The sequence below is a fragment of the Jatropha curcas genome, unplaced genomic scaffold (genome assembly GCF_041381405.1).
Source record: "Jatropha curcas cultivar XTBG-Jc1 unplaced genomic scaffold, XTBG_Jcur_1.0 HiC_scaffold_860_pilon, whole genome shotgun sequence".
Classification (NCBI taxonomy): Eukaryota; Viridiplantae; Streptophyta; class Magnoliopsida; order Malpighiales; family Euphorbiaceae; genus Jatropha; species Jatropha curcas.
Window position 1 is genome coordinate 1 of NW_028322556.1, and position 9,291 is coordinate 9,291.

General features: G+C 31.7%; 1 long non-coding RNA gene across 1 annotated transcript; it reads left to right on the forward strand.

Annotated features, from left to right (window-relative positions):
* The first annotated feature begins 348 nt into the window (after positions 1-348).
* LOC149491684 (uncharacterized) lies at positions 349-3,870 on the forward strand. Its single transcript, XR_016319315.1, has 2 exons — positions 349-672; positions 3,503-3,870. It is a non-coding gene; the product is annotated as an uncharacterized LOC149491684 (long non-coding RNA).
* The last annotated feature ends 5,421 nt before the right edge of the window (positions 3,871-9,291 follow it).

The following is a 9,291-nucleotide window of genomic DNA, read 5'->3' on the forward strand; positions in this document are numbered from 1 at the left end:
AAAATTTTTCAAGGACTTGCCAGTTATTTTTCCAAATAGTGGGGATTAAGTAGTAAATCTAGTAATTTTAATATTTAATCATTCTTATTGCAAGATATATGTGTTTGACGACACGAAGAGGTAAAGAAGTTCTAGTTTTGCAAGAAAAAAGTTGTTCCCCAAGTGTTTCTGAAGTTCCAAATAATTTTAAAAAATATTCATAATAAAAAAAGGAAAGAAAAAAAATTAGAAACAGATTTGTGTTTTCAGATTTTTGTTTTAGCTTTGGTAGCTTATTTAGAACTGGTCCATGCAATTCTTATTTAATTTAAGTATTTCAATCTGGAATTTCATGATTGTCAAGAACTTTTAGTTTTTAATTTTAAAATGTTGTATAAAAAAAGACAACTGAAATCAACTAAGCATCAATCAAGGACTAGTTCGGGTTCGCTATATGAATTTGCTTTCTTCATTCCCCTTGAAAGTAAATATATATTTAAATGAAATGTGTTTGTTGCACTCTGCTAGAACATTGACAATGAGTGTCATTTCTTCTATTTTAAATTTATCTTTTGTATATATATATTTTTTCTCCTCCAGGGTGCAAGCTTTGCTGAAGTTATACAAATGACTGACATCTTCGAGGGTAGTATCATTAGGAGCGCTAGGCGACTAGATGAATTCTTGAACCAGGTAAATTGTTAAAATTTCTTGCTCTATAGAAAATTATGGATAACAGCCTACATGCAATGTGATTCTGTGGCCTTTTTGTGCTATTTCTCTTCAAGCTTTTACAGAATATTGCTTGCACAAGGTCTCATCTATTGGTTTGTTAGAATGTTGTATGTAAAAGTCAAGTCCTTATAGAAACGGGTTAATTGGTAAAACTTCCTCATGGTTTTTGTTTTGTATATTAGTATTGCTTTGAAGTTAGCAACTTTTAGTCCCTTATTTTGGTTGATGACTTAACTATAATCCTTGATTTAAAAATTGTAATATTTTTATTACATATTAATCCTTGTCTTAAATTAAACCATTGCTTGTTCGTTGAATTGTTATATTATAACATTTTTAGCCCCTCAAGATCTTGTATTTTCATAGATGGGATGGTAGTATGGGACTAAATTGCTAGGCTTTGAATGGTATTGATCAAAGTGTATCTTAAAGCAAATCTTAGAGTTTCTTTGTTTTTTGTGGGTAATTCAAAACAGGGAAGAAAAGGGGTAGGAGGATAGAGGAGGTTGATTTCGCTACTAACTTAGGATATGATTTGAAAGGGGTAGGCTCAGTTGGCTTGCTAGTTCAGATCATGATACGAGTTGAAGTATTATTCAGATCGTTTAGGATTTCTTTTTGGGTAATTCAAAAAGGGAGGAAAAGGAGGTAAAAAGAGGGGAGGGAAGAGAGAGAGAGAAGGGGGGGGGGGGGGGGGGTTTGCAGCAGGAGGATGAGTGGGAGATTGATTTCACTAGTAACTTAGAATATGATTTGAGAGGGGTAGGCTCAGTTGGTTTGCTAGTTCGGATCATGATATGAGTTGAAGTATTATTCAGATTTTTTTTTTTTTTTTTTTGTAAAAATATAGTGAAAATTATGTAATTTATAATGATTATTATTATTATTATTATTATTAGTTTGACAAAATAATTTATTTTTAATATATTGGGAAGAGGAAAATTTTACAAGGGTTGCATTTAAATAATTTTACATGGGACGTGCGTTCCAATTCATAGTACAAGGGGGACATGGCAAATCAGGTAATTGTGCTTTAGACTTTATAGGTTGGTAGGGAGAAAAAATGAAGCCTCATAAGAGGCGTCTTTTTGAGTTTCCAGCAGGAACACCTTGAGAAATGGATTATAGATTATATCTAAACTGATTCTGACCTATGATTATTTCACTTCATTGATTATCGATTGTTGCCTTCCTGAATGTAAATTGATAATAGTGATATTTCTTCCAAACAACTTTATCGCTCAAAGATCTAGTGTCTATTTTTTTCTTTCTTGAAATGCTTTGGGGGTTGGGGGGGATCAACTGTTGAGTATTACTTGCTAGTTGTTGATGTTCAATCCTCAAGTTTTCTTTGTTTTAATATAGCCATTGGCTGCTTTGTATAGTCTATGTAGAAAAATTGGTATGTATGCCAAGGCACTTGCCCATGCTTGAGGTAATAGTATCAGAGTTGGAATTTTTAATTCAGAGTTGTACCCTGAGTTCGTTACCTGCCAGGCACTTTACAATATTTCCTAGGATGAAATTTTCCACTTAGATAGTGTTTGATAACATCATTATTAAATTATAGTTGGTTGATAATGCTTATCCACATATCACTTAGAAGTCTCAACTAAACTAAAATCCACTTGAAATGATAATTCCAAAATGTCAACTTAAAGTTTGCAATGATTACTGTACTTAGTGGCCTTTTAAACAACTTTGCAATTTGAAATTTTAGCACTTGTATTTATGCAGTTCTTGAAAATTAGGTCTTCAACTATTTTTCCGATTTACTACATACCACCTTAGTATTGATACAAAATTGTCATTTAGTTAACAACCTTTGGTCAATGTATGTGATGATGGTCGAAGGATGGATATTATCTTGTAATTCCAAAATATCGTTAATTAACCGTTTAACTTTCTGCCTGCAACCAGAAAAAAAAGGAAAAAAGGAATACATGATATTTTCTTGGACAAAAATATAAATTAGAGATGCTAAAGTCCAGGTGAACAAAATCAACGGTCCCAGAAAATTGGCTGAGAAAAAAAATTAAACCAAATTGACCTATTTCCTGTAGGAGCAGCTGGCTGAATTGATCACGCATAATATATTTTCACTTAAAGATTCGAGAGAATACACTTTTTGACACCGAGATTCAAGAGGTGAGAAGCATATGTACACCAAGATATCCTAATGATAAGTGCATATATGACCTGATAATAAATGTAGGTTCAAATTCCCCTCTCCCAATACTCAAAAAGAGGTGAGAAGCACACTGATATTTATATCATAGTCTCAGAAGCCTGTGAGTCTTGGCTCTACCCTCTTCATGTTTCCTTGCTTCACACAATTTCAAACTCCTATTCTTCCCTTGAATATAAGATGTCGTGCTATTATCTTTTGCTTTCTTCTTTGCTCTGCCCCATTCATGCTTTAATGTCATTTTAGTCACTTCATTTGATTTTAAAGGAGGTACCAAAGTGTTCTTATTGTGAAATGTCAAGGATTTAGTTATTTACCCTTTTAATGGTTCATAGTTTCCCTCCTCCTGTTTTTCTCAAAGCGATGTTTCTTGCTAGTAATTCTCCTATTTCACTTTTCTTTATGCTAGAAAATGACACTATATGCTGACATTATGCTCTATGCTTGATATCCGTGTATAGCTAACCTTCTTAAGTCATAATGTCTTGCTGATGCATCCCTTGCCAATTTATATGGAACTATTCAAAGATAATTACCCTAGAGAAACTAAAGCTCCAAGATAATTTTCTGGACATATCTGATTGCCTGATCTTTTTCTAGCTACGTGCGGCTGCTGAAGCTGTTGGGGAAGTAAGTTTGGCGAACAAATTTGGTGCAGCCTGTGAGAGTCTCCGTCGAGGTATTATGTTTGCCAATTCTCTTTATCTGTGACCGAGTGACCTTGCAGGCTCTTATTCGTACAAGAGTTCATATCATGCTGCTGTTCTCCAATCGAGGCTACTTGAGATGTGCCAGGACATACAGATGTACAATTGTAGGATACACCCTCTTTTTGCATCAATTTTTTTTTTCCTCAACAGCAAAATACACATTTTCGCGAAAGTGTTCATAGGATATACAATTATGAAATGAGGAATATGTTTGTTTACAAGCTTCAGATTTAAATGAATATGCTATCGTTCTCTTGAGAGCTTTCTATTTGAATTTGAATTTCTAAATTTTATTTTATCAATCAAGTGTTTGAATGGACAAAAAAATTTTGCCAATATTCTTTTGCCTGGTGCTTTTTATTGTAGTTATTGTAGTTAACATGAATCATTTTGCTCAATTGATGACATTGCAACGAAAAATTCATTTCATTCACATCTTTTTTTTTTTTTTTTTTTTTTTTTTTTTTTTTTTTTTTAATGGAAATTGCTTTATATTGCCCTAGAGTTCAAGTCAATATGATAAATATTGTCATCTTATTTATCGTATAATTTTAAATTGCTTTTATATACCTTACATATTTGTGTACCACAATAAATGCACCCTTTAAAATAGAAGAATAAGTGGAAAAATGAGAATTAATTCTAAAATTTTGGTTTTTTAGAACTGGACATGTGTTCTGGGATAGTTTAAAAAAGTAATAGAGGACGATCCTTTTTGCATGTGCCAAGTGCAATTCCTTTTGCAGGCAGAAAAATACTGCATCCCAAATTGCAATTTTACATATCAATGAAAGTGCAGTATGTTTGTGGTTTTGGAGATGCTATAGAAGAACATAACTAAACTATTAGCAGTCATAAGTTCCATATAATGGGGCCAGTTAAACTGACTTGGCCCATTTAAAACATGTATATAACATTTGTACACCATTAGATTTATTGTTATTACACCTAAACCATAGATTTAAAACTATTGAGTTGTGTTAGATTGAGAATATATAATATTTCTTTTTTTTAATAACTGTGCAAATTTAATAAAATATCTTGTTGGATCTTTTTAAAAATAGTTAAAAATATGATGATGGGTCCAAATGAAGTAATATTTAATTATAGTTAATATAATCTTTTATTATGCAATTAAGCTAAATTATTAATTAATTTTTATTTATTTTAAGTACTAAATTATCTTTTTTTGAAGAATTAAATTATGTTAAATTATATCTCTTTAAAAAGTATTAAATTATTTGACTAAATCCACTTGCATCGTTCCTTAGCAAAATTATTACAGGTGATACTGTAGAAATTTTTTATATTTTCATTTTAAAAAATTTTTGTTATTCAAACATTACTTAACATTTATTTATTTTTTTAAAAATTTATTTAGTTTTTTTAGAATATAAAATTATACAAATTCAAATATATAGTAAGTTGTCACTACATTTTAAAATAAATTTAATTTAAAACTCAAAATATAATTTTAATTGGTGAAATAACTTTATATAATGAATCTTATAAATGATATTTCATGTTTTTATTTATGAAATCTTTCAAAAATATTACAAAAATAATAATTTTTAATTTAGAAAACAAGAGTATTACAACAAATAAAAAATTATTAAAAAGAAGAGGAAAAATGGCTAAATAAGAAAAGAATGTACAATACTTAATATAACTTATTAAATGTGATTTACATGTAAATGTGTCATTACCAGAAAACATGCTGTGATTTACATGAACATGTGTCATTAGTTATTGGATATGTTTAATTTTTTTTAGAAAGCGAATGTAATTAAAATTATTAAAATAAAATAAAAATAATTTATAGAGAGAAATAAAATATTTCTACCAATTTTTTAAAAATATTTATCCCAAAAGAAATTAAAAAATGTATATTTAAAAACAATGGCATATAACTTTTTTCTAAATATGTGATTTAAAAAGAAACTTTTTTCTAAAGAAAAAGAAAGAAATTTGCAAAAAATAAAAGAAAATTTTAACTAACCTATCATGTTTACCTGCTATAGTAGGTTAGTATCACAAATGTCACAAAAAGACAGTTTCTCTACCCATGCAAAATTTTTGAATTCTGTACTGTAGTAAAAGCCTTAAAACATATATACCCTTGATGTATTGCCTTTTGCAAGCAAAAACTAATATTTCATTTACCCAAATAATTGTGATCCACAACACAATCTGTGATAATATTCCAAACTTGGAGACGAGCATAATGATGATATGAAACCCTAGGAAGAGAATGGGCACACATATTGGCTTGTTTCCTAATTCACTGGACACAAACGTCAAACTATGATCTAGGGTACATATACAATCATAAATAATTAAATCAAATTCAGAAATGTCTATCCTAGAAGAGCATAAAACATGAACATAATTTGAGCCCACATACAACCTCCAATTTGGCATGTATTCAAATCAATCCATTGAAGACAATTCTTCGAGGCCAAAACTTAATAAGAGATCCACATCTCTCATTATAGCCAGATAAAGCCTCACCCTTGATCTATTGTCAACCAATAAACATGATTAAGTATATTTTTTCTCAATAATTATTATTGGATAATGTTTTCTGCCAAAATGGATGTATGTAAAGGGATTGATAGGTGGAGAGCGGACGAAAAGGATCACTTTTGCCACAAAATGTTACATTTATTGTTTGGATAAAATTTATTTATTTTATTTTCATTAGTAGATGATACATAATTCCAAACGTAAAATAATTGATGCAACTGAAAAATGATCTAAGCCTGATATTAAGCGACATGGTGAGGTATTAGTCATTTGCTATCGCTAACATGTTGGGTGGCATGAAAGTGTAAGCAATGGAGTTGATCAAACCAAATAAGATTTAAGCTCCTTAAATCTTTTCAGGGATAATTAAATTAGGCTTGCTTGATAGAACTAGGATGAAATAGGATCCCTTAGGTTGATAGATAAATGTGAATATTTGAATTATGTGGTGTGGAATATGTCTCTACATATATGGTATCTTCTATGCTAATACTCAGAGGTGCTCATAAGGAATATTTTCTTGTATGACGATTAGGGTATGCTCAGACTTGCATATAGGAATAGTCAATAACTTTGATTATGAGAATAGGATTAACATTTGGAAATGAGAGAGTGCCAAGGGTAGAGTTGGACTTCACACTTTAAGGTTTAGTGTGGTTTCTGTTAGCTAGTGTGCTATTTTTTTTTTTTTTTTTTTTTTGAAGTATTAGAATTAGATTCAGGAATCTCTTAGAAACTTCAAGGAGGAAGAAAAATGTCTACGAAAAAATATCTAATCCTAGTTAGCAAGACAATTACAACTACTCATGTAACAAACTCAACAAATTAAGAACAAACGCAACTGCCATTTCTTTTCTTTATTAACAAATTTGAAATTGGTGCGAGTTTGAGGAAGAAGAGAAACATTAAAGTGGCAAATAACTTAAAACATTGCATTTCATTAATCACTACAAAAATATCGGCCTTTATTCCATCGGTAAACATGGGAAATCGATCGATAAAATATAATACCTACGGAATACCGATACCACAATTTCGTCAGTAAACTTCTAGATGGTAAAATATATGCTGATGAATGTCCGTTTGTCAGTATTCTGTCAAAAGTACATTGGTAAGTGGACATGAAAACAATATCAAATTGTTGGTAATCCATCAATGATGGTTGGTAAGTCATCGGTAATCAATCGGGAAATTTTCATCACGTTTGGAAGATTTCATCGGTAATTCGTCAATAAATGACTAGCTGTTAATAAGATTCCGTCGATAACCGATCGGTAAATGACTGGTTGTTAATGATAATTCCATCGGTAATCTGTCGATAAATTAAAAAAAATAAATTTATATTTTGCAACAACAAAATTTTCAACTTGCTAAAATATATACAATTATAACAAGCAAACCATCAAGAAAACTCACAAAACAATACTATATGAAAGGAAAATCATTTTGTTACTGCAATGCAAAATAAACATAGAACAACAAAATATGAAAGGAAAACTATCTACAACTAGAAATTAGGATCAATAAGACTAGTATCCTCATTTGTAGTGTGCAGTGTTGGAGGATCTGTAGCAGTAGTGTGTTGTGCTGGAGGATCTGTAGCAGATGAAGCAGGTGCAACAAGTGTACGAAAAGTCCCTATAGCCTGCCGAAATAACTAGAGCATCTTGTGCTGTATATTCTATACTTGATGAATCTCATTTGCTTGTTACTCTCATCAGTCGCATCTTATCAGCCCGTTACTTCAGAAAGCGATCCTACTCCTCAATGCATTCCTGCATAATCTGGGTCGTCCTAGGATTGAGCATCTGCTGTGATTGTGATGGTGCACTAGAGCAGCTAAACCCATAAACTGCGGAAGCTTGCGAACCTAGTCTATAGACTCGCCTTTTTCTTCTCCCTCCAGTAGCCTCCAAATATAACTAGTCATTGATCTATGACAGTGCATCGAGGAGTCATTCTGTTGTTGAGTTTGTTCGACCAACATATTATTGAAGTTTTCTTGTAAATTTCCAAATAATATTTGCATGAACGTAGTATATAAACAGGTCAGCAATATCAAATAAACAAATGGTTCAAATTGGTATGAAAGGTAAACTTATAGAAACACTCCTTGCACACCCATCAATAAAGCAGTTTGGATTACCCTTCTTAGTATGTATGCGAGTGAAAATATCATACCAAACAATTAACTATTGTCGAAAAGCAACTGGAATTAAGCATTGCATGAATTTATGACAATCATGACTTTTCATACCAAACAATCTATACTTCTTTATATAAACACATCAGCTAAAATTGGATGCATATCCACTTAGAAATTTTACCATCGTTAACCATTCGAACAAAACAGCTTTTACTACTCTATCTAATGTGTAATAAGCCTTTGAGTATTTCCACGAGTAAGGGGGCACGATCTAATTCAGGTCGTCGACATATTTCTTTGGTGTCCTCTCTAGCTTTAGCATTATCTTTTGTTTCGCCATGAATATTCATAATTGTATTGAACAAATTATCAAACACATTCTCCTCAATATGCATCACATCTAGATTATGCTGAATCAGGAGATTTTTCCAATATGGTAAATCCCAGAAAATACTTCATTTTCTTACCCGTAAGTCTTAGCAATTACAGCATTGACAATATCGACTCCAATCTCGGTAAGGCCCAATTGTTCAATCTCACATAGAATTTCCTCACCCGACTTTGCCAAAGGGGCCACTTCTTCAACGATCCTGTTGTTAGATTATTTTAATAATCTGTATGTGGCCCATGTGATTAAAGGGCTGGTTCTAATTAAGGTGGCCCAAGATGATGGTTATTGGGTTTAATGGATAAGAGCCAGTTAGGGTTTTAATACCCTTCCTCTGCCTTGTAAAAGATAAAGGAATCAACAGATTAGGGTTAACACAGAAACAAGAGAGTGTGACGGCTCCCTCAAACACATACGAAGATAGTTTGTTTGAGAGAGCTCATAAAAGAAACTCCCGCAGCTGTTGATTATTCTCTGACCATTAAGACAGCACTTACGGACAAAAGGCCAGAGTGAAGAAACGTAGATCTGCTGTTATGGTGAGAATCGAATTGTCCCAACGAGGTAACCCATAACATAGATTTGCCGTTATGGATCAAGGTACGCTTCCGATTATTGT